Raw genomic sequence first — 25,814 nt, 5'->3', positions numbered from 1 at the left:
TCAGGAGACATTTTTAGGGACAATAAGCGATGAAGACAAGTTGAATTCTTTGTGCCACCATCTGTTAGAACTCTTTCCATTGCCACACCCAGCTGTTCTCCTGAACAGGCAGAATGCGATGGCAAAGTAGACACACTCTTGAGGAGGAGGAGGAGGTAGGTGTCATAGGAAGAGTGTTGCTGAGCTGCAGCTGCAGGGCGTCTCAGGGAAGTCATTGGATTAGTTTCATCTGTTCTTTTGAAAATATGGGACATATTAATCACAGATATCTATTTCTGATGACCTACATTGCAGTGACACCCCGCACCACTAAAACCCAAAAGTAAACATCTAACCCCCACAACTACCAGAAACAACAACAAGAAGACAACTCAAAATCAAGTTTACAGATCCTGTCAATCAACAACTTCTGCTAAATTCACTTATAATATTCCAAAATATGAAAAGTAAGCTTGCGTTTTTAGTGAATGAGTACAATGGGAAAAACGTATTTGTGATAAATACCTTTTTGCATTTCTTCACCCCCATGATGTCCCTAAGTGATAATAATAGCTAATATTCATTAATCACCAACCAAAGGCCAAACATTTGTTATGAGAGCTTTGTATACAAAGCTTTAATCTTATTTAAGTTTTACAGTAACCTATGAGATTTTATTTTATGAGAGTTACATTTTCACTCCCATTTTTCAAATAAACTGAAGGCAGAGAGAGAAGTAATTTGCCTGACGTCATACATTTAGTAAGTACTAGAAACCAGATTTCAATCCCAGCACCACGACTTTATAGAACACATTATTAGCTATTTTGCAATTCTGCATCTCCAAGTGCAATAAATACCCCAGACGTCAAAAGGCTAAGCATAAATATACAGTTGAATTCGGATTGAGAAACATCTGAGGCGTTACCTGTTGTGGATACAATGAGGTTCCTACCAAGGGTGAAATCCTTGGAAATTTGCTGGTGTTCACAGTGGGGTGGGTGGGAGGTTTTAGTGAAGAGGGCATTATATAAGATGGAAGAGAGTAGTTAATCCAAATTCTCTGAAACTTTAGGAGGTCGTGGCTCACTCACCTGTCCTTCCTAAATGTCCCTCATTGTGACTAGGATATTATAAGATATTTCCACTTAATATCATTTGAAGTTTTACTAGAAATATATGATGTCAAGAAATAATTAACAACAATGATGGTGAGCCAGACTGACTATTCAATGAACCACAAGGCTGAGTCTCTTCCTCTGGAAATTTCCTTTTTACGCATTTTATCTTCAAGAGACAGAACTCCAGAATCATTAGCACTCAGTGTGGAAATGGATCTCAAAGGTGATGTGCTCATAACGCCTTGCCCTTGTTCATGTAAGGTGTTAGCTGTGGTCCAGAGCCCCCTTGATATCGGAAATGGAGGAAAGATCAGAAGGGCTAGAGCCAATGCTTCCAGTCACGTTCTTTATACCTATGTAAGGAGGAAGGGCCGGAAACATACTGATTCTGTGACAGCCAAATAGGAAACCCTATGCTAGACATTCCATACAGGGGACTTTATCTCTTCAATAACTGAGTTAGGTGTAATTATTCCTGGTTGGCCAATGAGGAAAGTGTTGCTCAGAAAATGTAGGTAATTTACTCCCATTAGTGAATTAATCATTAAATGAACTGGGGTTCAATCCAGTCTGTGATACTGTGAAGCCCATGCACTTATCCACCCCCCACCATGTGTCCATCGTGTCTCAGGGCCTTGGCCTTGGGGTTTCTGGCTCTAGGACCATATCATAGAGGAAGAAGGGAGCATAGAGTAAGGGTATGAACTCCTGATTCAGATGGCCTGGTTGAAAGCCCACATCTAGCTGCATGGCATGGTCCTAGGGACTTAATTAATTTTAACTCATTGTCCTCAACTATAAAAAGGGGACAAAATATTATACCACCTCCTAGGTATATTATGAGACTTAAACAAGAAAATACATGCAGAACCCAGCTCAGTGACTTCTGTATGGGAAGCTCTCAGTATGTGTCAGTTCATATTATTAGCTACTATTAAGAAACAAAGACTTAAAGAAAACTCTAGAAACACCATGATATCATGTATTGCTCAGTCATTAGAAACAAAAGCTGCACAAATGAGTGAAGTCCATTGTTGAAATAATTCAGAGCCTACACTGCACCTCCTAATTTACAGTCATCTCATCCCCAAACCAGCATTTATGGGGTTAGGGTGACTCCTAGGAAATGATGGCTTGATTTAAAACATCACTCAATCTTCTCTTCAACATCCAACCATTCTAGTTTTTCTACCTTAAGCAGGAAAGTTCAAAAGTTAAGGTCATCAGGAAGAAAAAAATGCTATAGTGTGACACAAAGGCAAACATATGCAAAAACTTACCGCTTCACCTTTCAGACAAACTTTTGTAGAATTAATAGCAGTGACCTCTAGAAGAAATGAGAGCAAGTATTAGTCAATTGTTCATGCCTGTTACTTGACAGTTGATATATATGTATATGTGTGATATATACATATATTCACACACATATACATATATAAAATTTATCAACAGAGACAGGAGAGATACTCATTGAAAATATGAGCCACAGGGACTGCCTGGTGGCGTAGTGGTTGAGTTCACATGCTCTGCTTCACTGACCCAGAGTTTGCAGATTCTGACCTTGGACGTGGACATACGCATCACTAATCAAGCCATGCTGTGGCAGGCATCCCACACATAAAGTAGAGAAAGATGGGCACAGATGTTAGCCCAGGGCCAATCTTCCTCAGCAAGTAAAATATATATATATATATGAGCCCCACCATTCCAGGAATATTGGTCTTATCTGCTATGAACCAGGGAGTTCAAAAGGTAATTTGATCAGGAGGGAAAAAATTGCTATAGTATGACATGAAGGCAAACATGTAGAAAACTTAGCACTTTCCTCTTCTGGGGAAGATGTTGTAGAATCAGCAGTAGTGACAACTAGAAGAAATGAGAGCAAGTATTAGTCAATTTTCCATGCTCATTATTTAACAGTATCTTTATATATAGATAGATAGATATATCACTATATATATAAAATCAGCTGACAGACAAGAGAGACAGTCGTTAAAATTGTGAATATTATGAGCCCCACGATTCCAGGAATAATTGGTCTTTTCTACATTAAGCCTGAGAAGTTCAAAAGTTAAATTGATCAGTAATGAAAAAAAGCCTATAGCATGACATAGAGGCAAATATATGCAATAACTTACTGCTTTTGTCTTTTGGATAAGCCTTTGTAGAATCAATAGTAGTGACAATTGAGGTGACAACTAGAAGAAATGAGAGCAAGTGTTAGTCAATCATTCCTGCCCATTATTTGACAGTGTGCTTATGTGTTTATCTGAGTATGTGTGTATGCACACACACACACACACAACCTGCAGACAAAGAGACCATCCTTAAAAATATGACCCCTATGATTCCAAGAATAGTTCATCTGATTCTATGTAATTCAGTAGATCTAATCCATGGATTGCATTTCTGCATATGAAGATGTTGACCTTAATGAAGGATACATTTTTTTCTTCTTTATCACAACTGGAGGGTAATATCCAAGACTATCCTGTTTTCCTTCTGTATTCATAGCTCCTAGAACAGTGCCGGCCACAAAAGAGGTGTTGGAGAAATACTTGTCGTATGGAATAATAAACCGAAAATGTGGCTACTCTACAGCATTCAGCACACACTGTTGACATGCAGAGTTGCTGCCAAAATCAATTCATTAAATCTTAGAATCCACAACAGAATCTCACCTTTGAAAGAATCTGGTTTAGGCACATTTCCCACCTAAGCAAAGGAAAGCAAGCAAACCTTTCCAAAGCATGCATATCCCAATATCCCCAACTCATGCACATGAATTTCTGGAGTTTGGCGTTTGTGGACATGACAACAATATGAATAAAAGCTAATAACTATTGAGCGATTATTACTGTGCCAGGCACTACGTTAAATGTTTCACATGCATTATCCTGTTTAATGCTCCTGTCACACTGATGTGAGTTGTAGTTTGGAGGACTCCTTGCTGCAAACGAGGAAATAAGTTTCGGAGAATAAGTAACTTGCTGAGAGTCATACCAGTGACGGCAGAACCAGCATTCAAAGCATCGTTGTGGAGAATTAAATGAGATAGAGCATGTGGAATGTACTTTGAAAAATAATCCATAGAGGGTTGGCCCAGTGATGTAGTGGTTAAGTCCACACAGTCCACTTCAGTGGCCCGGGGTTTGCATGTTCTGATCCCAAGCGTGGACCTATATACTGCTTGTCAAGCCATGCTGTGGTGGTATCCCACATATAAAGTAGAAGAAGATGGACATGGATGTTAGCCCAGGGCCAATCTCCCTTAGCAAAAAAAGAGGAGAATTGGCAATGGATCTTAGCTCAGGACCAATCTTCCTCACAAAAAATATAAGTAAATAAAAATAAAAAATAAAACAAAAATAAAAATAATCCATAGAAATATAAAATAATCTATAGAGAAACAACATAATTCCACCATTGTGGAAACTAAAAATATCTTCTCTTCCAGATATGGTGAATATTCATAGCTAATGACCTTTTCATTACAGGAGCTTGGCATTTCAGTGTAATTCTTTCCAAAGATAGAAAGATAGGCCAAATCACATTTATAGTTCTACAAATATATAAGACACGAGGTGAGACTTATGTACAACGTGTCGACGCAAATAATCCAAAACCAATCTGTAAATAAAAATTGTGGTGAGTTTATTATGAGCCAGATTTGAGGACCATATAGCCCAGGAGAGTCCTTTCACAAAGGAATCAAGCACTCCAAAGTGGGGGTGTACAGACTATATATAGTCAAAGAGCATGTATCACATATGACTGGAATGTTCCTTTTACAATAGTCATGAGATTGCCCTGTCAGCACAGTGATTGATGGAAGTAGCAGGTAGCAGATCTGTTGTCTTGAGCTGGGTGGGCACAGAGTGAGCGCAGCAATCAATTCCTAGCCTAGGGAGAGATGCTTATCCTTAAGGAAATGCCAATGTGGGGAAGTTACATCTTTATCTTAAGGGCATTTGTTCTTGTCTTTGGGACACAGTAAATGATTAAAACAAATATACAATGCATGCTCAACAACCACAGGCCCTTTTGGGAAAACAAGGTCAGCCCAAATTAGTTTTACACCAAATGGCTTCCTCATATACTCCAATATATACTATTGCTTGCCATTTATTTATCAAATGTAAAAAAAAAAAGGCAGCAAACACACAAAGGTAAAAATTTTCTTAAAGATAACTGACTGATGGATGGAGAAAAACAGAGTTAAAATGATTATTTTGGTTAATCTTTTTCTACTAGATGTGTTCTTGTCCATATGGATACGGTTCTGGTATGCAATTTTACACACCCAATGAGCTTTTTTTTTGGTGGCTATAAAAATGGGTTTGAACTATAGGATTTGGAATAAAATCCAAGAATGACAATGTTAGCATAATCATGTTTAGATGTTAAAATATCTCCAAAACTGACTTTAATGTGTCTTAAAAGTCTCTTTCTTTTCCTTGACAGTGACTTATTCATTAAAAGATAAATAAACTCCTTTATTACCATGCATTGATGGAGGTAAAAACGATAAAGTATCAATTTTTCTTAATAAAATCTGTTTGTGTATCCCAAGTTCTGTTTCTCAATCAAGGTTGGACAAAAACTTGGACCAATTAGTTTTAGCTCTCTTCATAATCGCTTCACTGAATTGTGCTTCCAAGTTATAGTCTTAGCTTTTATCAAAAACAGAAAACTTCCAAGAGACAGTATTAGAAGTTTGCTGTAGAGTGACATTGACAGAAATATCCTCATTAGCTTTCTTACCCTGAGAAGTCCATGTGAGACATTTGTTTCAGAAATTGAGTGCCAAGTAAACACATTACGAACTGCATCTTCTCTATCATAATCATCACCATGGAACTTACTGTACTTATTTTTGCCTAACAGGACACTTCAGCCCAGTGGTTATATTAAACTTGTGTTTGCATATATTGCTTCCCCTCTGTTCTTAGCCATAGAAATAATAAATTAGGGCTGTTGATTTAATCTTATGTCAGTGAGATTTAGGAAATGATATTAAAAATACAGTAAATATGTAAATAAACAGATCCATGAAATGTTTTCAAAAGCAAGTGTTTTCATTGACATTATTTCATTTGTTCTACATCACAGCTTCAGGAAAAAGCCAAGTGTTGGAACCTGATTTGATGGTTGAAGAAACTAAGGATCTGAGAAGATAAAGACTGACTTTGGAAGTTTGTCTTGGTACACAGCAAAGGTCTTCACATGTTTTGTTATGTGCTTGCTCCCCACTGCTTATACAAGGGCTTATTAACTACAGGGAAAAGTACAAACTGTTTCCTTCTTATGGGTGCTCTGGGGCCTTTGGTCTGTTGAGTTCACACTCAAGACTTGAAGTCTAGCGAGTAACAGAACCACTGCTGGGACTCATGCCTGAATCACGAATGAGCCTGAGTGATTAGGAAAAGAATATATTCTCTTTACTGTACTGTCTCCTCCTTGGGACAGTAATTCATCCCATCCCAGTGTACTCATCCACACATCTCTTCCAGGCTAGGCATAGGCTAGTTCTGCAACAAATGTTTGTTGAGCTGCATTTACCAGTGGCGAAAAATGCGTTCATTATTTAGAATGGAAGGATGTATGTACACGTTATCCTGATCCAAACTCTAATTATGAAATTTTACCTTATGGTGGTATATAAAATGCAAATCTGGAAAATTTAAAACCATAATAAAACTGCAATGGTCAAATTATTCTATTTTTTGTTCAGCCACAATTTGGCTCCATCAAATGAACACTATTTTGTCACTTAATAACATTGTTTTAGGTTTATACCCTGAGTAGAGCAAGAATAAATGAGAGTGACTTCGTTTGCTAAGTAGAAGATTCCAGAAAGAAGTATAATTGCTCTTATTTGCTGATAAACTAAGATCATCAAAAGAGGAATCTCTTTTTCAGCATTTCCTGTGTGCTCAATTGTTAGGTGCTTTCACGTGTGTTGTTTCATTTAATCCATCAACAACAGCAAAAAAATCACTGTGACCTTAATATTTTGGTTGATGAAATTGAGGCTGAGAAAAGTTAAGGAAATTTTTCTTTTTCTTTTTTATGTTCCAAAACCTATACTATTTTTATTCTATGGGGTAATAAAAGGACATTTATGCTACAAGTAAATGGAACAACATTTAAGAAAGATTTATATTTCTTTGTTTTTCATTAATACTTGACAGAAAATGTGGAATATTCCCTTTGGGAAAAAGTGTTCTGGGAGATTATATTTATATATACATACCTTCATTCACTGAAGGAAAAAGAATCTCTTGGTCAACCCCTCTTTTATTATTCTCGTGTTGGATGATACATCTGTGTTCTTTATCCATTGACCTTCAGTCACAGTCAGCCAGCTGAATTTCATGTACGTGCTATTAGTCTTCATGGTATTGCCCTGCTGGGGTTCCAGAATTCTATTGCCATTCTTTTCTTTCCAATATACCTTAATAACATCAGGGAAGAATTTCTCAAGAAGACAAAGAAATGTTCCAGCCTTATGAAGGTTTACTTCAGCAACTGAATGAAGAAAAATGGTGGGCTTGGGGGAAATGTCTGCAGGAAGGCTTCTATCTGTGGGAGAAAATGGAACAGAAATTAAAAAGAATCATTAGAGAAGCACAAGCGTTGTATGGTTTGGAACAACCTAGCACATATATGAATGTGAATTTTGTAACTTTTGCTGTCTTTGGCCAAAGAACACTTTCTCCTGTTCTGAAGCTCTGTGAAACCTCACTCTTCATTTAACTGTTTCTGGAATGCACCATATTTGTTTTACTTGCCATATAAATAAATATCAGGAGGAAATTTTTCGATTTTTTTTAAAACAATGCACAGTCATGTGTTAACAGGAATCCATTTCCACTTGTACTTGACAGTGAAGTTGACCTTTTAGCTCTAATGTGGATCCCATGCCCAGTTCTGAGATAATGGAGTTCTCCTACTTGATGTTTAATTTTATATAACATCTCAATTTCACATCTCAACCACCCCAGATTTTTAAGTAGGCCAATATTAAAGCTGCACCTCCAAATTATTTACAATGCCTTGAATTTAGAAGCCAAATACAATATTTCCAAAACTCCTATTAAAAATTTTATTATTTTCAGAAATGCTATTATATTAATCTTATCAAGTAATACACTTCTCAGAATTTTGTTTCACTTTAGAATATGTTCACCCAAACAACATCTTATTTTGGAATTTATTGATGTTTAAGCATGATGAAGAATACACCACTTTTTGACTCTCAATATCTCCTCCAAAATTTGTATCTATCTTATGAGGCTGCTGAACTGTTTTATAGCTCCATTATTTTCTTTGTTTTCACTTGTTGAATAAAGTATATATATAATTTGTGTAATGTTAAATGTCACAGTTCCAGAGTCTTTTTCAGATATAATGTCAAAATATGTAACAAAACATCATAGATTACAAAGGCATGTCACTTGAATTCTGGAATGTTAGCTGATTACACATTTATTGTTAATATAATAATTGGAATTATAAACACTAAAACTCTTTCCAATTTGATTTCTAATTGACATACAAATGATTTACTAATGTTCTCTTTGGGCTAGTTTGGAGTTATGTAACTCAACGGGCAATTTCCTAAGAAAAGAAGAATTAGATTTCTGATTTGAGAAGAAAAAAACATTCCTGAGAACTTCCGCCTACATAGCAAAGCTCTTGGTTTTTATAGTAAATTAGTAAGCAAACAGGGTTGAGATTTTTTTTCATACAATTAGGTAATAATGTGCTTATTTTAATTTTATACATCATGCGTTTAGTGTAAATGGTATTTTACTGATTATGACAGTATATGTCATAATCAATGTATGACAGTAAGACACTATATTTCTCCAACTTTATACTTTGTTTTTAATTTAAAAACATGTTTTATAAAGCAAGATTAATGTTTCAATCATACATTCTGTTCACATACTTTTAGTCTTTAGTCAATATAGCAAAAAATCTAATTTTCATCTGAGAAAGTTTATGTCTTCATAGGAACGCTTCTGATTCATTATAGTAAAGAAATTGAAAATCAAATGATGAATTGATTATTTTATGTATGATAACACACTATTCTTACCTCCTATCCCTTTCCCTTACCTAGATCCATTAAGTTTCAGTCTTTTCAGGATAAAATGAATCTTGCATTTCCATAACTTTCTCAATGCAATAGTTAACTGAGCATTAAATAGTGTACTTATGTATATATGGTTAGTGCCTATATTTTTAAAAAATTATATTACATGGTTTTTCTTTAAACATTCTTTTTGAAACTTATTAACAGTATATTTTATTGTCAACATCATTTTCATGACACATAGAATGGAAACCAGGTAAAAAAATAAATAAACCTAATTCATTTATATACATTCATCTGCATAATCAAATAATACATTTGAGTGAAATTGCCTGAGCTGTTTATATTTTATTAAGATGCAACAGTATGAATTCAACATAAATTTACCAAATGTCAACTACATTTTTCATTGAAAGTGTGGTATCTCAAACCTACATATTGATATTGATTTAAGTGTTCTCTAGTTTCTTGTTGTAATTTTTCTTTTACCAAATAAATAATTACAGTTATTTCATATTTAAATATGTATTTCAAATTTCTGACAACTTTGCACAATAATTGATTTTGCATCTTGACCATTTTCTGTATGAATTGAAACATTTTTAATGATAAACATGAGCATGAAGCTTAAATATTTTGGCTACAAATTTTACGGCCAATAAATGTTGCTGTTAGAGATGATACCAATTAAAATAAAGGATTAAGATTTAAAACACATAGAACAACAATGAAATAAAAAACAAACATATTTTACTCTCATTTTTCTTGCCATGTGATGGAAAAGTCTGCTAAAGAGAAACAAATACCTCCAAACTCATTTTTGTATGAGAATGGACAGTAAGATATCTTTCCCTTGAGCAGTTAGAGGTACAGCTGAATCCTCTGGAGAGTTGCTGCTCTGTCAGTGTCATTGGCTGCAAACAACTCTCCACACTGGATACAATTCTCCCTTTAAATTTGAGTTGGGGGAACATGTATCCAGCACCTATTATGTGTTAGACAATGTGCCAAGTACTTTATTCACACTATTTCATTCAATTCTCATACAACCCCTGCTGGATACATACTGTCATCTCATTTTATGGATCAGGAAACTGAGGCCGGAGAATAATCACCCAAGTTCACATAAGCAGAATGGAAGAGGTGGAGCCAGGTCAGCCTGACTCCAAAGCCCGGGTCTTAGACAACACCCTCTCACCATTAGAAAGGAAATGTGTCAACTCACAAAACTCAACTGTAATAATGAACTTTATTGATGGGACAAACATTTACATGATAATTACATATGTTATAGTTGAGTCTTTTAGATAAGTCCACAAAGCCAAATCTTATTGCAATATTCACACATTATTATCTATGTTGATCTTTGCCAAAAGGATTGTTTTTAAATCCCTCTGAAGATTTCTACATCCAATCCTCATCACATTCCTGTTTTTCCTAAACTTTCTTAACTATTATTCCAGTTTAATTACTTCTTGCCCTCCCTCTATTACCTTGAAAACTTCTATTCTTCTGATACCTACCTGTGATAACATGTTTTCTTCCATCACTGAAGACTTTTGCATAAAACTTCCACTGTGATCAACTCATATCAAAAACTTTAGATTAATTTAGCTTCTCTGAGTTATTCAAGTCCCAGGGAAATTTGGTGGCCTGCGACTCAGAGACAAGGGTTCTGGTCCTGGTGCATTTTGCTCACAAGTTCTGTGCCTGAGAAAGAAAGCAAATTAAAGACTTTGGTGCTTTATTTGTTTGAAAACAATGATTTTCATGTAAATCAATTCAACATCCCTACCAGAGCTGAAGTGTGACCAAAATGAAACAAGTTCTGAAACGTGATTCAATTTAAAATGCTATGGAAATCACAATTATAATTATTATTATGGTCCTTATTATCATTACTATTATCAATTTGTTTATGATCATTGTGTGCTCCAACATGATATTTTAATTTCATGGGACCAAACCTTGACCTTAGTAATAGGAATTCAGTATTTTGGGGTTGCAATTAGATCCGTGGCAATTAAGCTTGAAGACTTGTTCCTTCATTTGCATTCCCTTTTGTCCTAATATGTCTGGAATTCTAAAAACCATAAATACAGGAAATGTGACTTTCATTCACTCACTTAATAGGCAATGTTTGTCTTGTCTTATCTGCTGCATTCTCAGCTTTAGGAAAATCAAAGGGAACATTGGCTAAAGCCTAATAATATGCAGTCAGTATACGGAACTGCTTCACTCGTGTTGTCCAAAACAATGTCTCTTTTCTCTAATGAATAGCACAATCGACTTGCATTCCAAGTTTTCACGAGAAATTTCAGCCTCAAACTGACATCTTTCTAGCTCACACAGAAAGTTCAGCTTGAAACTCCTGGCAGCGGGCCTTCAGGGCCGAATGACTAGAGAGATTGCAGGATGTCTGTCTGCAAATCCTCCTATTGTCACGTTAGATACTAAATGTTACCTGCCTGACCATATCTGCTGAGGGTCACCATCTGTGGCTGACATTCAAGTTATGATGCCCATAGCCTTGATGCAGTGGTGAGATAAAATGGGTTTGCTGAAAGACCGTTTCTTCCATTTTATAAAATGGATGTTAAAGGCAATGTCCACTCTTGTACCTCACTTTCCTCCTAAAGGATTCATGCATTGAAGTCCTTTTCTAATTTTTGGTGGGAAAAACATGTCCTATTTGAAAATTTATTATACATCATTTCATCAGTTAATGAAAACTATGAATTCCTCTTCAATTTTTCTCCTACCTCTGAGCATAAAATTTTACCTGTGCTTCTTTCTAGAAAATCACAGATCATTTTTATTGTGCTTCCCTTAGTGGTTTTGATCTCCTATTGTTATTTCATGGTCTGATGGTACTGGCATGCCTCGGAGATATGGCAGGCTTGGTTTCAGACCACTGCAATAAAGCAAATACCAGAATAAAGCAAGTCACTCAATTTTTTTGGTTTCCTAGTGCATATATGAGTTATGTGTACACTATACTATAGTCTATTAAGTGTGAGATAGTTTTATGTCTAAAAATGTATGTACATACCTTAATTACAAATTACTTTATTGCTTAAGAATGCTAACTATCTGAGCCATCAGTGAGTCATAATCTTTTTGCTGGTGAAGGGTCTTCCCGTGATGTTGATGGCTGCTGAATCATCAGGGTGGTGGTTGCTCAAGGCTCAGGTGGCTGTGGCTATTTCTTAAAATAAGACAACAATGAAGTTTGCAGCATCGATTGACTCTTCCTTTTACAATCAATTTCTCTGTAGAATTTGATGCTGTTTGATAGCATTTTACCCGCAGCAGAACTTCTTTCAAAATTAAAGTCAATCCTCTCAAACCCTGCAGCTGCTTCATCAACTAAATTTATGTAATATTCTAAATCCTTTGTTGTCATTTCAGCAATACTCATAGCATCTTCACCAAGAAGATTTCCCATCTCAAGAAACCAGTTTCTGTGCTCATCCGTAAGGAGCAATTCCTCATCCATTAACTTTTTGTCACGACATTGCAACAATTCAGTTGCATCTTCAGGCCCCACTTCTAAATCTAGTTTTCTTGCTATTTTCCCCATGTCTGCAGTTACTTCCTCCAATGAAGTGTTGGACCTTTGAAAGTCATCCATGGTGGTTGGAATCAACCTCTTCAAACTCCTCGTAATGTTGATATTTTGACCACTTTCAACAAATCACAAATGCTCTTAATGGCATCTAGAATGGTGAATACTTTCTAAAAGGTTTTCAATTTACTTTGCCCAGATCCATCAGAGGAATCACTATCTATGGCAGCTATAGCCTTATGAAGTGTATTTCTTAAATTATAAGAATTGAAATTCAAAATTACTCCTTGATCCATGGGCTGTAGAATGGATGATGTGTTAGCAGGCATCAAAACAACATGAACCTCATTATGCATCTCCATCAGAGCTCTTGGGTGACCAGGTGCACTGTCACCAAGCAGTAATACTTTGAAAGAAATCTTCTTTTCTGAGCAGTCTCAACAAGGGGCTTGAAATACTCAGTAAACCATGTTGTAAACAGATGTGCTGTCACCCAGGGTTTGCTATTCCATTTATGGAGCACAGACAGAGTTAATTTAGCATAATTCTTAAGGGCCCTAGGATTTTCAGAATGGTAAGTGAGCATTGGCTTCAAAGTAAGGTCATCAGCTGCATTAGCCCCTAACAAGAGGGTCAGCCTGTCCTTTGAAGCTATGAAGCCAGGCATTGAATTCTCTCTATCTGTGAAAGTCCTAGATGGCATCTTCTTCCAACATAAGGCTGTTTCATATACGTTGAAAATCTGATGTTTACTGTAGCCAACTCCATGAATTCTCTTAGCTAGATCTTCTAGATAACTTGCTGCAGCTTCTACATCAGCATTTGCTGCTTCCCCTTGCTCTTTTATGTTAAGGAGATGGCTTCTTTCCTTAAACCTCATGAATCAACCCCTGTTAGCTTCAAACTTTTCCTCTGCAGCTTCCTCACTTCTCTCTTCTTTCATAGAATTGAAGAGAGTTAATGGCTTGATCTGGATTAGGCTTTGGCTAAGGGAATATTGTGGCTGATTTGATCTTCTATCCAGACCACTAAAACTTTCTCCACATCAGCAATAAGGCTGTTTTGCTTTCTTATCATTTGTGTGTTCACTGGAGTAGCACTTTTTCTTTCCTTCAAGAACTTTCCCTCTGCAGTCACAACTTGGTTAACTGGTACAAGAGGCCTAGCTTTCGGCTATCGCGGCTTTCAAGATGTCTTCCTCACTAAGCCTGCTCATTTCTAGCCTTTGATTTAAAATGAGAGACGTGCAGCCCTTCCTTTCACTTGAACACTTAGAGGCCATTGTAGGGTATTAATTGGCCTAATTACAATATTGTTGTGTCTCAGGGAATAGGGAGGCCCAAGGAGAGGAGGAGAGATGGGGAACAGCTGGTGAAGCAGTGCGAAAACAGACATTTCTAGATTAACCTTGCCATTTCATATGGGCCTTGCTCATGGAGCCCTAGAACATTTATAGTAGTAACATCATAAATCACTGATCACAGATCACCATAACAAATATAATAATAGAGAAAAAGATTGAAATATTGGAGAATTTCCAAAATGTGACATAGAGAAATGAAGTGTGCAAATGCTTTGGGGAAAATGGTGCTGATAGAACGGCTCTACACACGGTTGCAACAAACCTTTGCTTTTTAAAAAATGCAGTATCTGCGAAATGCAATAAAGCTGAGTGCAATAAAATGAGGTATGCCTGTACTTGTGTATTTGACTTTAGGTCTTCTCAAATAGGTTTTGGAAATAGGCAGTTGAAATAAAGGACAAAGAGTTTGTACATTATAACTTGTTTCTTTTTCTGCTCCGGCGATTGATAGTTTAGTAAGGTCTAACTTGAATATACATGAGAGGTGGGAAAATATGTTTGCAAATCCTAGCTCTATGATATACACACAAGACGTGACAAATTCAAAGAGACTGAAAGTGCCAGAACATAAGGTGAGCCTTTCTTTCCCATAATTATCCCTCAGAAAACAGGGGTCACCTTCTGTTTCAGTCCTTGTGTAAATGCCCATATTAAAATATGCTCTTCTAATACTCTGCTGTGATCCAAAAATACTTCTTGGAAAAGATCTCCACCTGAAATGAAATCAATTAATGCCTGTTTTGGAGCTAGCACTGGTGAAAGATAATAAAGAAATTGAATATGAATTTGGATATGGGGACAAAGCCTTTCAGTTTATATTTGTTGCACATTTATAGAATAACAGAATAAATGAAAAATAACCTTTCCTTTGTTTAATAAATGGATAATTGTCTCTTTAGATAAAATTTCCAGCAACATCATCCTATGCAGATCCCAAAACAGACACTCTGACCCAGGCATGAGCTAGAAAGTTGCTCTGAGGTAGATGTTTCAGACGCATGTGAAGAGTCTGAACAAAAGTTTTAATGAAATGTGTGGGCAAAAAGAGCGATATTTCTCAACTGATATTTGTATTGATATAATTTTTTAACTTTGTAGCTATAATTCAATTAAGAAATTAAATACTATAAGTCAATATTTAACTTTTAGCTAAGTAACTATAACTTAATACACTCAAGTTGAAAAACTCTCTGTTTTTTTCTAGCAGATATTTCTGCTGGAAAATGAGAGACCACCTAATATTCATGTTAATAATATTCGAGATAATGCTTATTATATTCAATCAGTTTTAGAAGTAGGTAACAATTAGTCTTAGAAATTAAATGTTTTTTCCAATTACTGACCTTTTGTTCTAAGGTGACTTGTAGACTAGATGGTGATTAATACATTCATCTGTACTCCTGATTTAATAAAGAAATCCAATGGTGGTAATAGAAATTCTGGAGAATTGACATTTTTATCACTGACCAGATTAGTAATTTCCAATATTTAATTTCATTTAATAGTCACAACGTCCACTCGAGATGGTCATTGCATAGGTAGAATGAATGGATGGAAACATATCAAAATGTTAATAGAGATATATGTAAATATAAAATTTTAGATTTTTCTTTATTTTTTCTATTTTCCAACTGTTTTATAATGGGCAATTATTATTTTTATAATTTTGGCAGGGCGATAATGAGTGAATCAAAATTTATTTGCTGAAGGATGACTATACAAAAAGTGATCGAAGTATATATTTTCCCCTGCACCACACTCTCCTAAAAAACATTTTTCAGGACACACATGAATTATATCTGTTGCCATTATTTAATTTAATTGCTACAATTTACATTGACCATGTACTCGCTTGGAAAATAAAGGATTAGAAAGTAGCTTTTCAATCTATGAATTCTTTGTTTATATGATCACAACTACTAAGCAAACTAAATTATATGATTTCTTTCATTTTTTCAAAGCTATATCAACCTTGTAAAAATTCTATGAAAATTTTCACTTCAATGGATCTAGTAGGCTAAGAATATTATTGTGAGATATTCTCCCTCATTCAGGCAAAATTTCATCTTTAAGGATAATGAAGACTGAACAAATTTACTGGACTGAATTTGGAAAATAAAAAAAGCCATCATGTGACACTCTTTAATATGGTTGCCCACTTAAATATTTTAATACTTGATGTTAATCATCCTCTGACCAAATGACAAGGTTAGCAATTTTTATTCATTTTTTCCCAGTAGTTATTCTTGGAACCAAATATATAAAATATCTAAACTCATTACAAATCTCTAATTACAGAAATACCAAATGGAACTGACATCTCCACCCCTTAGAGACTCACAATCGCTGTAACTAGTTAACTCCTTGTGAATGTCCTCCTTGCTACGTAAGGCAGAGAAGCGCCTCCAAGGATCTGGTCGGAGATAGAACACTTATCCACTAGGCTAGAAGCTTTTGGAATATGGGGACTTGTTCTATCTTTATCTTCTTTCCCTGTTTATCTCCAGTGTCCAGCACTGAAACTGTTTTCAATGAATTTCTGCTGACAGAATGAATGAGCAAATGAGGATGTAAACCATGCAGAGACTTTTCACGGACTTTGGAGCTAAAAAGGCTTATTAAGCTTAAAAATTCCCTTAAACTGGCCCATCTCTAGGCAATTCATCAAGAGTTACGATAGCATAAATTTTGACTGATCTCAGCCTACCTCTAAGAAGCTAAAGTAATAAGTGAGATTTATCAATGTCCTATAGACACTTACTTGAAGAATTAGTGTTTTCTCTGCTGTTAGTGATGAGATGGAAACCAATAATACAGTTTTTGCAGATTATTGTGAGAAACGGGCACTATGTTTTGTCTCAAAATATAGAGAAGATGTAATTAATAAAAGTGTCTCTAACTTAAAAGATGGTCTACATGAAAAATATCTTGAATCAATAACTTATACCAATGGTTTACAAATATGGTCCTCAAAATATTTTAATTTCTAGCCTGAGTCCATCCTTTTATGTGTGTGTATTCTAAAAGCAGAATTTCAATCTGCTTACAAGCATGGAAGAAAACAAACCATTTATGAAAACAGTTTTGTTTTCATGTACAGTGACCAGTAGCTGCAAAAAGCTGAGGCCAAGTATACGGCAGTCAGATAAAGATGATCCCTAATTGTTTTTTCTAGAAAGCCTCTATCAGTTTTTCATCACTAGGGTAAAAACAGAAAAAAGTTACTTACCAGAGGGAGGTACTATGAGCTTAGTCCCTTTTCGGAATATCTTGATCCAGTATGATCTGTCACACTGGTTACAGCTTCTACAAAAACTCAGGTTCCACATAACCTGCATAATGTAACTAGCAGTTAAAAAACTGTGTACTGGGAATTTGACCTTCTGGGTTCCTTTGGAAGTCCTTGAAGGTAACTTATGTGGCATCAGATATTTTATAAATTTTCCTCAGATAAATTGGCCCAAACATTTGTTTTGAAACATGGTCCTAATCATTGAAAATCATTGATTGAAAATGGAAAGAACAAGAACAGAAAGAGGCCCAACTGGTCAATGAACTACTTTTCTAAATTACTAGGAAAAACAGTCAGAGAGTTAAGACTTTTTTTATTTCCAGGTGTTTAATTGTGTTGAATCTGCTCAGAGACTGTATCAAAGGAAAGGTCCTTTTGTTCTCACAAACACCAGGGCTGCTTTGTTAGCAATTTGGGAATGTATTTCTGAAAGGAAGAAACTCTTCAGTAACTGGAATGGAAACATGTCAATACAAATATCCTTGAAAAATATGAACAGATTTCTTCATTTTTATAAAGCCACTTTTACCATTTGCAATATGATTCTTTAGCAGGCATTGCCAAATGGGAAAATAATTTCTGTGATGACATTATTTTTCATGGTGTAAAAGAAAAAATTTATACAATTCTATATTCTATGAATAAAAGATTCTTTGAAATAAATTTGAAATCATATCAAGCATCTTTTGTGATCAAACGATGTGAAACTAGAAATCAATTGTAAGAAGAAAACTGAAAAAGTCACAAAAATGAGACTGGATAACTATTGGATCCAAGAAGAAATCAAAGGAGAAGTAAAAAAATACCTAAATTCAAATGAAAATGAAACACAACATACCAAAACCTATGGGATGCATCAAAAGTGGTACTAAGAGGAAAGATTACAGCAATATGGGCCTACCTGTAAAAACAAGAAAAATTCAAATAAACGCTTTAACATTACACCTAAAGGAACTAGATAAAGGAGAACAAATGAAGCCTAAAATCAGTAGAAGGAAGGAAAAAATAAAGTTCAGAATTGAAATAAATGAAACAGAGACTAAAAAAAAAAAAAAACGGAGAGGATCAATGAAACTAAGAGCTGGTTCCATGAAAAGATAAACAAAATTGACACCTTTACTAGGTTTCACTAATAAAAAAAGGGAGAAATCTCAAATGAATAAAATCAAAAATGAAAGAGGAGAAATGAAAACAGATACCACAGAAATACAAAGGATTATAAGAGAATACTAGAAACACTATATGCAAACAAATTGGATAACCTAGAAGAAATGAATAAATTCCAGGAATGATATAACCTTCCAAAACTAAATCAAGAACAAATAGAGAATCTGAATAGACCAATCACTTGCAAGGAGATTGAAACAGCCATCAAAAACTTCCAAGAATACAAAAGTCCAGGACCAAATGACTTCTCTGGTGAATTGTATCAAACATTCAAGAAGATTTAATACCTATCCTTCTCGAACTTTTCTAAAACATGGAAGAGAATGAGATACTTCCTAGCTCATTTTACAAGTTCAACATTACCATGATGCAAAAAACAGAGAAGAGCAACTCAAAAAAAGAAAATTACAGGCCAATATTGCTGGTGAACATAGATGCAAAAATTCTGAACAATACATTAGCTGATTGAAGACACCAATACATTAAAAGGATCATGCATCACGTCAAGTAGGATTTTTTCTAGAGATTCAAGAGTTTTTCAACACCCACAAATTAATCAACATGATACTCCACATTAACTAAACAAAGAATAAAAATCAAATGATCACCACAATAGATGCAGAGAAAGCGCAAGATTCAGTATGTATTTATGACAAAAATTCTCAATCAAATGGGGATAGTAGGAAAATACCTGAAAGTAATAAAGGCCATATAAGACAAAGCCACAACTAACATCATACTTAATTGCGAAAACCTGAAAGCTATCCACCAAGAACAGGAACAAGACAAGGGTGCCCACTTTCGTCACTCATATTCAACATAGTATTGGAAATCCTAGCCAGAGCAATTAGGCAAGAAAAAGAAATTAAAAGTATCCAAATTTTAAAGGAAAACCATCACTATTTGTGGATGCCATGATGTTATGTATAGAAAACCCTAAAGAATCCACCAAAAATCTATTGGAAATTAAAAATGAAAACATCAAATTTCTATGGTACAAAATCAACATATAAAAATCAATTGTGTTTCCATGCACTAACAATGAACGAGCAGAAAGAGAAATCAAGAACACAATTCCATTTGTAATTGCAACAAAAAGAATATAATACCTAGGAATGAATTTAACCAAGAAGGTGAAGAACTGTACACTGAATACTATAAGACATTGTTGAAAGAAATTGAAGAAGACACAAAGAAATGGAAAGATATTCTGTGCTCATGAATTAACATATTTAAAATGCCCATATTACCTAAGGAATCTACAGATTCAATGCAATCCCAAGCAGAATCCTAATGACATTTTTCACGGAAATAGAACAAAGAATCCTAAACTTTACATGGAACAATAAAAGACCCCAAATAGCCAAAGTAATCTGGAGAAAAAAGAACAAAGTTGGAGGTATCACACCTGAAGTCAAAATACACTACAAAGCTACAGTAATCAAGCAGCATGGTACTGGCAGAAAAACAGACACACAGATCAATGGAACAGGATTGAGAGCCCAGAAATAAAACCATACATCTACGGACAGCTAATCTTTGACAAAGGAGCCAAGAACATATGATAGAGAAAGGAAAGTCTATTCAATAAATAGTTTGGAAAACTAGACAAACACATGCATAGGAATGAAAGTAGGCCATTATCTTACACCGTACCCAAAAATTAACTCAAAATAGATTAAAGACTTAAACATAAGACCTGAAACCATAAAATTCCCTAGAAGAAAACAGAGAAAGTATACTCTTTGACATCAATCTTAGCAGTTTCTTTTTGAATACCGTGTCTCCTCAGGCAAGGGAAACAAAAGAAAAAACAAACAAATGGGACTACATGAAACTAAAAAGCTTCTGCATGGCAAAAGAAACCATCAACAAAATGAAGACAACCCACCAACTGGGAGAAAATATTTGCAAGTCATATATCACATAAGGGGTTAATTTCCAAAATATATGAAGAACTCATACAACTCAACAATAAAAAAAAATGAACAACCTGATCAAAAAATGGGCAGAGTATATGAACAGACATTTTTCTAAACAAGATATACAGATGGCCAACAGGCACATGAAAAGATGTTCAACATCACTAATTATTAGGGAAATGCTAATAAAACTAGAATAAGACATCATCTCATACCTGTCAGATTGGCTATTATTAAATAGACAACAAAGAACAAGTGTTGGAGAGGATGTGGAGCAAAGGGAGCCCTCATACATTGCTGGAGGGAATGCAAACTAGGATAGCCAGGATGGAATACAGTATGGATATTTCTCAAAAATTAAAAATAGAAATATCCTATGATCTATCTATTCCACTTCTGGCTATTTATCCAAAGAATATGGCAACACTAATTCAAAAGGATATATGAAGTCCTATGTTCATTTCAGCATTATTCAGAATAGTGAAGACTTGGAAGGAACCCAAGTTTCCATCAATGGATAAATGGATGTAAAAGGTGAGGTACATATAGACAATGGAATACCACAAAAAATGTCAAAATCGTACCACTTGTGACAACATGGATGGACCTTGAGGGTATTATACTAAGTGGAAAAAGTGAGAGAAAGACATACACCATATGATTTCACCCATATGTGGAAGATAAACAAACACATAGATAAGAAGAACAGATTGGTGGTTACCAGAGGGGAAGTGTTGGAAGGAGGGCAAAAGGGGTAAAAGGGCACATACATATGGTGACCAATGCAAACTAGACGTTTGGGGATGAAGATGATGCAGTCTAGACAGAAGCTGGAATGCAATGATGTACACCTGAATTTTACACAATGTTATAAACCAATGTGACATCGATAAAATAATAACAATAACACAAATAATTAAAAAAATAGATTTCAGTGAATAGCAAAAAAAAGACAGAAGAACTGAGCGTTTTTACTACTATCTATAATAATTCTTTTCCGTACAACGTAGGGAAAAAATGATTTTCAAGCCCAATAAGCCACCCTGAGCACCCCAAGCCTGAATACTGTCTCTAACTTGGCAGATGGGATCGGGAGGAATCAGGAGAGAAGACAGGTTTAGTTTGGTAAAAAAGGTAAATGCTGTTAGAGAAAAAGGGAGAAAAAGTGGTCAAGACAGAGCCAATTTCAGGCCTTTCTAATCACCAAATTTCACATGTGGTCTCTAAGTGCTCAATAATATGAAGAGATAGTGTTAGTATTATGAAACATGTAAATTTGTTTTCTAAATAAATTTTACAATAAAACTCAACAGTCATAAATATTTTCTGCTGGACAATTTGAGGACTACAGAAATGACAGAAGAGAATATCCATGAGCCCAACGTCCACAGATGACCACTCCAGAGTTGTGCCCTTTCCTCCGAACCCATTCTCCTGGGTGGAAAAAAAGAGCCACCAAGACAAAACAGTGAACATGGATTTGAGGGGGTCCTCACAATTGTTGAATTGTGATTTTTACAAGATGACTCCTAGGTTACAGACATCAGTTTCCCACAGTACTAGGATGGGTGAGGAGTTGGGTGATAGACACGTTATATGAAAACAGTGATTTTCAAGAATTTCTTGGATTTTCTTCAGCATCTATTAGATAGTATAATGTTGCTCCTACTACTCAGAGTCATTGTCTCTCGCCCACTTCAGGTCTGAAGGAAAACAAGTTGAGCCAAATTCATCAGGATCTTTCCGGCATCCAAGTACACAAAATCCCCCACCCACCAGGTAATCTGAGCACCACAATAATAATCAAAATAATCATCTCAATTCAACAGACATTACTTGAGTCCCCACTATATTCAGTGCCGTACATTCTAGAAGATGCCTTCAGTGTTTCTATGAATCAGCAATTTAAGCCCATTCAATTGGCAAACGTTCACTTAGGACAGCGCTGGTTTCCTCTGGCTGGCTTGCCTTTGGTGAGTGTGGGCAAAGTGTCCTTGGGGAAGCTCACCTCAGCCTAAAGAAGAAGGGCAGGAGGAGGAAATGACTTCAAATGTGGACTTGTTTGTCCCCCAATAGAGGTTGTTTGCTCCAAGTACAAGGCCACTGTCCTCCTCAATGTGTGTGAGTCAAAGGGACTGTAGAATCATGATTGAAAACTTAGATTTAAATTAGTTTAGGATGTCTACTCATGAGAGTCTCTTCATGTCTAGCTAATCTCTCTTTAAGTAAACTGCAATAGTCATCCACACTATGACAGATGTGTAAGCCCTGGTATACAAAGATGTGTGGTACCTGTGTGTGTGTGTGTGTTCCTGTCTGTGTCTGTATGCTAGTTGTTGTTTTGTTTTGTTTTGTTTTTTATCAGGTAACATTTACTGAGCTCTCACAATGTGCCAAGCACTGGGCCAAACCCTAAGTGGCATCATCTCAGGAACCCTCACAACAACCCATGAGGTAACTACAGGACCTCAGGTGAGGAAATGGGCTAGAGAAGCTATCAGACTGACACACAGCTAGTCAGTGTCAGAACCCAGGTCAGACCTGGATCTCTCTATATGAGAGGCCTAGGTCCTAACCACTTTGCTGTACCATATGTGTAGCCTGATAATGGCAGCCTAGCAGGAGAAAGGGCTCTACAGGAGCAACCTGCAGCCTTGACAGAGCAGAGGAGGTCTGTAATGTCTGCTGTGACAGCGCCTGGCTCAGAGGAGTCAGTCAAACACTTCCTGTTGGGTGAATGGAATCTTAAGCCAGAAAATGAACTATCCTCAAACTCCAACCCAAAGCAGACTTTGATTCGGACTCATCAAGTAGCTGTGTTTATAAGTTTTGTGCAAAATCAAATAAATATCACCTCTCCAGGGCATGCATCCAATATTATTACTGCAGTGGGCCCTGCCTGTGGTTCAATCATGCTGTGTTTGTTACATTTTAGCCTCTAGGAAAATGAATGTCATTTATTGTAATATCTAGTTTTTTAATCAAAGCATAAAGCTGGATGACAAAAAACTAATGTAATGCAAATTTATTAGTACAAAAGAGGTCACAGAAAAGATGTGGCATACATATCTTGGCAGAAAAATAGAGACAGTGGAGAGGTTGACCCAAATCAACAAACGTGGACGCCATGGGAAAGCCTGTTGGGGAGAGAGTAGATTCCAGAAAAGATGAAGCTGATCGTTTGCACCTACTTATACAAAGCTTTCTCTTTGAGAAAATACAGAATTTGGCAACTACATACACAGTCACCCATATAAAAGTTTATCTAGAAAACTGAGTAAAAGCATACAGGTGGTAACTGTGCTTTCCCAGTTCATCATAGTCAGTGAAGAACCACTGAACATTTACTGACTGGCATGGCTCTAACGTCTGCCACTGTGCACCTCCCAGAGGGCACAATATTAGGGGGCTGAGTCTTGTTTCCCTACATTGTGAACAGTGAGGGTAGAGGTAGAAGTTTCAGGTGTCTTGTCTGCCTCAAGTTTGCCCCACGGAATGTCTGCCTCCATTGTGACAGTGTTGTCAGATGAAATGTGCAGCAGGTGCTGCACGGATTGACCAGGGTTTTCTTGATACCAGTACATGAAAGTCATAGATAATGTTACACCACAAGCCACATTCCGGGTGGGCTGTTTTTGACAGCTCTTTAATACTGGAAAGTTGACGTTGCTCTAGATGATCTGTACCACACACACCGAAAAATAATGGGAGGAGAATAGTAGTGACCAAAAACTTAGAAATTTTTAAGAATTACAACATTAGAGAATATCTGTCAAAGAGAATTGGGGAGGAAAACAACTTACAAGGTCCAAGGACCCCAAGAAGTAATACTGGAAGAGTGACAGCATGTCTGAATGAACTGCGCTCTCCTCCAGGGCAGCGTGCAACCACCGCTGAGAAAAGTTGCAGACCATTGTGGCAGAGACAGCGGCAGAGACACTGGAGATCCACCCAAATTTCCATATGGGGTGGTATTAGGGGAGAAGTGGAAGGCGGAGGGCCCGGTGTCTCACCATGGTTGATAGCATCACCCTGCCATGAGGATTATTATCTACCAACATGATCTGAGTGTCAGGCCTGCTAATGGATGAGGGCCCTGAGAAGTTGGTAATATTGCTTTCTGTGCATCTAACTGCTGACTCCTGGGCAAAATGAGTAACAGTTAGTGGGGCAACAACTTAGAAACTGGATTTAGGAATTGACTTCCAGTCTCAGCTTTCAACCATTTTGTTGCCAATCTCCAGAGCAACCTTGAAATCATATGAAAAATGTTTTATTTGTGCATTCTTCACACCAGGTAGTCAGATTCTTAGATTTTTAGTCTGTAACAGTTAAATAGAACTAAATGTGAGTCACTAATATGAGCAACAAATTAAAATTTTTTTAGCAGCCTCATTAAAAAAAAGTAAAAAGAAGCACATAAAATTAATTTAGGACTATTTTTATTTAGTCTGAGATATCCAAAATATAATTTCAACATGCAACCAATATAAAAAATTATTAATTACATATTTTACTTTTCTTATATTAACTTCAAAATATGGTTTCTATTTTATACATAGTCCATCTTAGCTTGACCTACTGGTCTGGCTACATTTCACGTACTCAATAGCCACACGTGGCTAGTGGCTACTGGATTTACCAGCACAGATTCTCCTCCAAAAGCTTCAGAAACACTGAACTACAGGGTATTTAGAAAGGCCCCTTCTGACCAGAGAGCTCCCTGAGTCTGCATCATCCTGTACACTAGAGGCTCTTTAGTCTCATCCGTTATCTGCAGTGGACTGGTGGAGGTAGGGTCCAGGAGAGTCTGGGATGCTGAGGGATGACCCCAGGGGAACCAAAGGGACCCAGAGGTTGTGGAATTTGCCAGGCCTGGACAAAGTAGGAAGTTTGAGTGCTTTTTGCGGTGGGCGACAGGCCAGATGGTGGGGCTGTTCTGGTTCCAGGTAGTGCAGTAGTACATGCAGGCATGGCTCTTTTCTAACCTCACCACTGACAGGGTATATCTGGTGCCATCCTTGGCCACCATCACTGGGTCTTTATCTGTTTTTAGGATTGAATCCCACTGCACATCTACCTTGAACGTGGCCAGTCAGAGGAGTCTCTCAGGGTCCTTGCCCTCCACCGGTGGTGGTATCAAGTGGATGTAGGTGATCGTGATTTGGGCCATACATGGCAGGATAGCCAAGTTGAGCCAGGATGACCATGCATGCCACCACTGAGGCTGGCTGCTGTAGCACTAACCAGTGCCTACTACCCTATGGAGGAGACAGCACTGAAGCAGGGGTGGCGAGG

General features: G+C 36.5%; 1 pseudogene; it reads right to left on the bottom strand.

The window, feature by feature from the left end:
- LOC101400035 (T-cell receptor gamma chain C region C10.5-like) lies at nucleotides 1–24,430 on the bottom strand (annotated as a pseudogene).
- Nucleotides 24,431–25,814: the final 1,384 nt, after the last annotated feature.

Source organism: Ceratotherium simum, chromosome 1, assembly GCF_057802395.1.
Source record: "Ceratotherium simum simum isolate JZ-2026a chromosome 1, ASM5780239v1, whole genome shotgun sequence".
Lineage (NCBI taxonomy): Eukaryota > Metazoa > Chordata > Mammalia > Perissodactyla > Rhinocerotidae > Ceratotherium > Ceratotherium simum.
The sequence above is the reverse complement of the archived record's forward strand: the minus strand, read 5'-3'. Positions and strand labels throughout refer to the sequence as shown.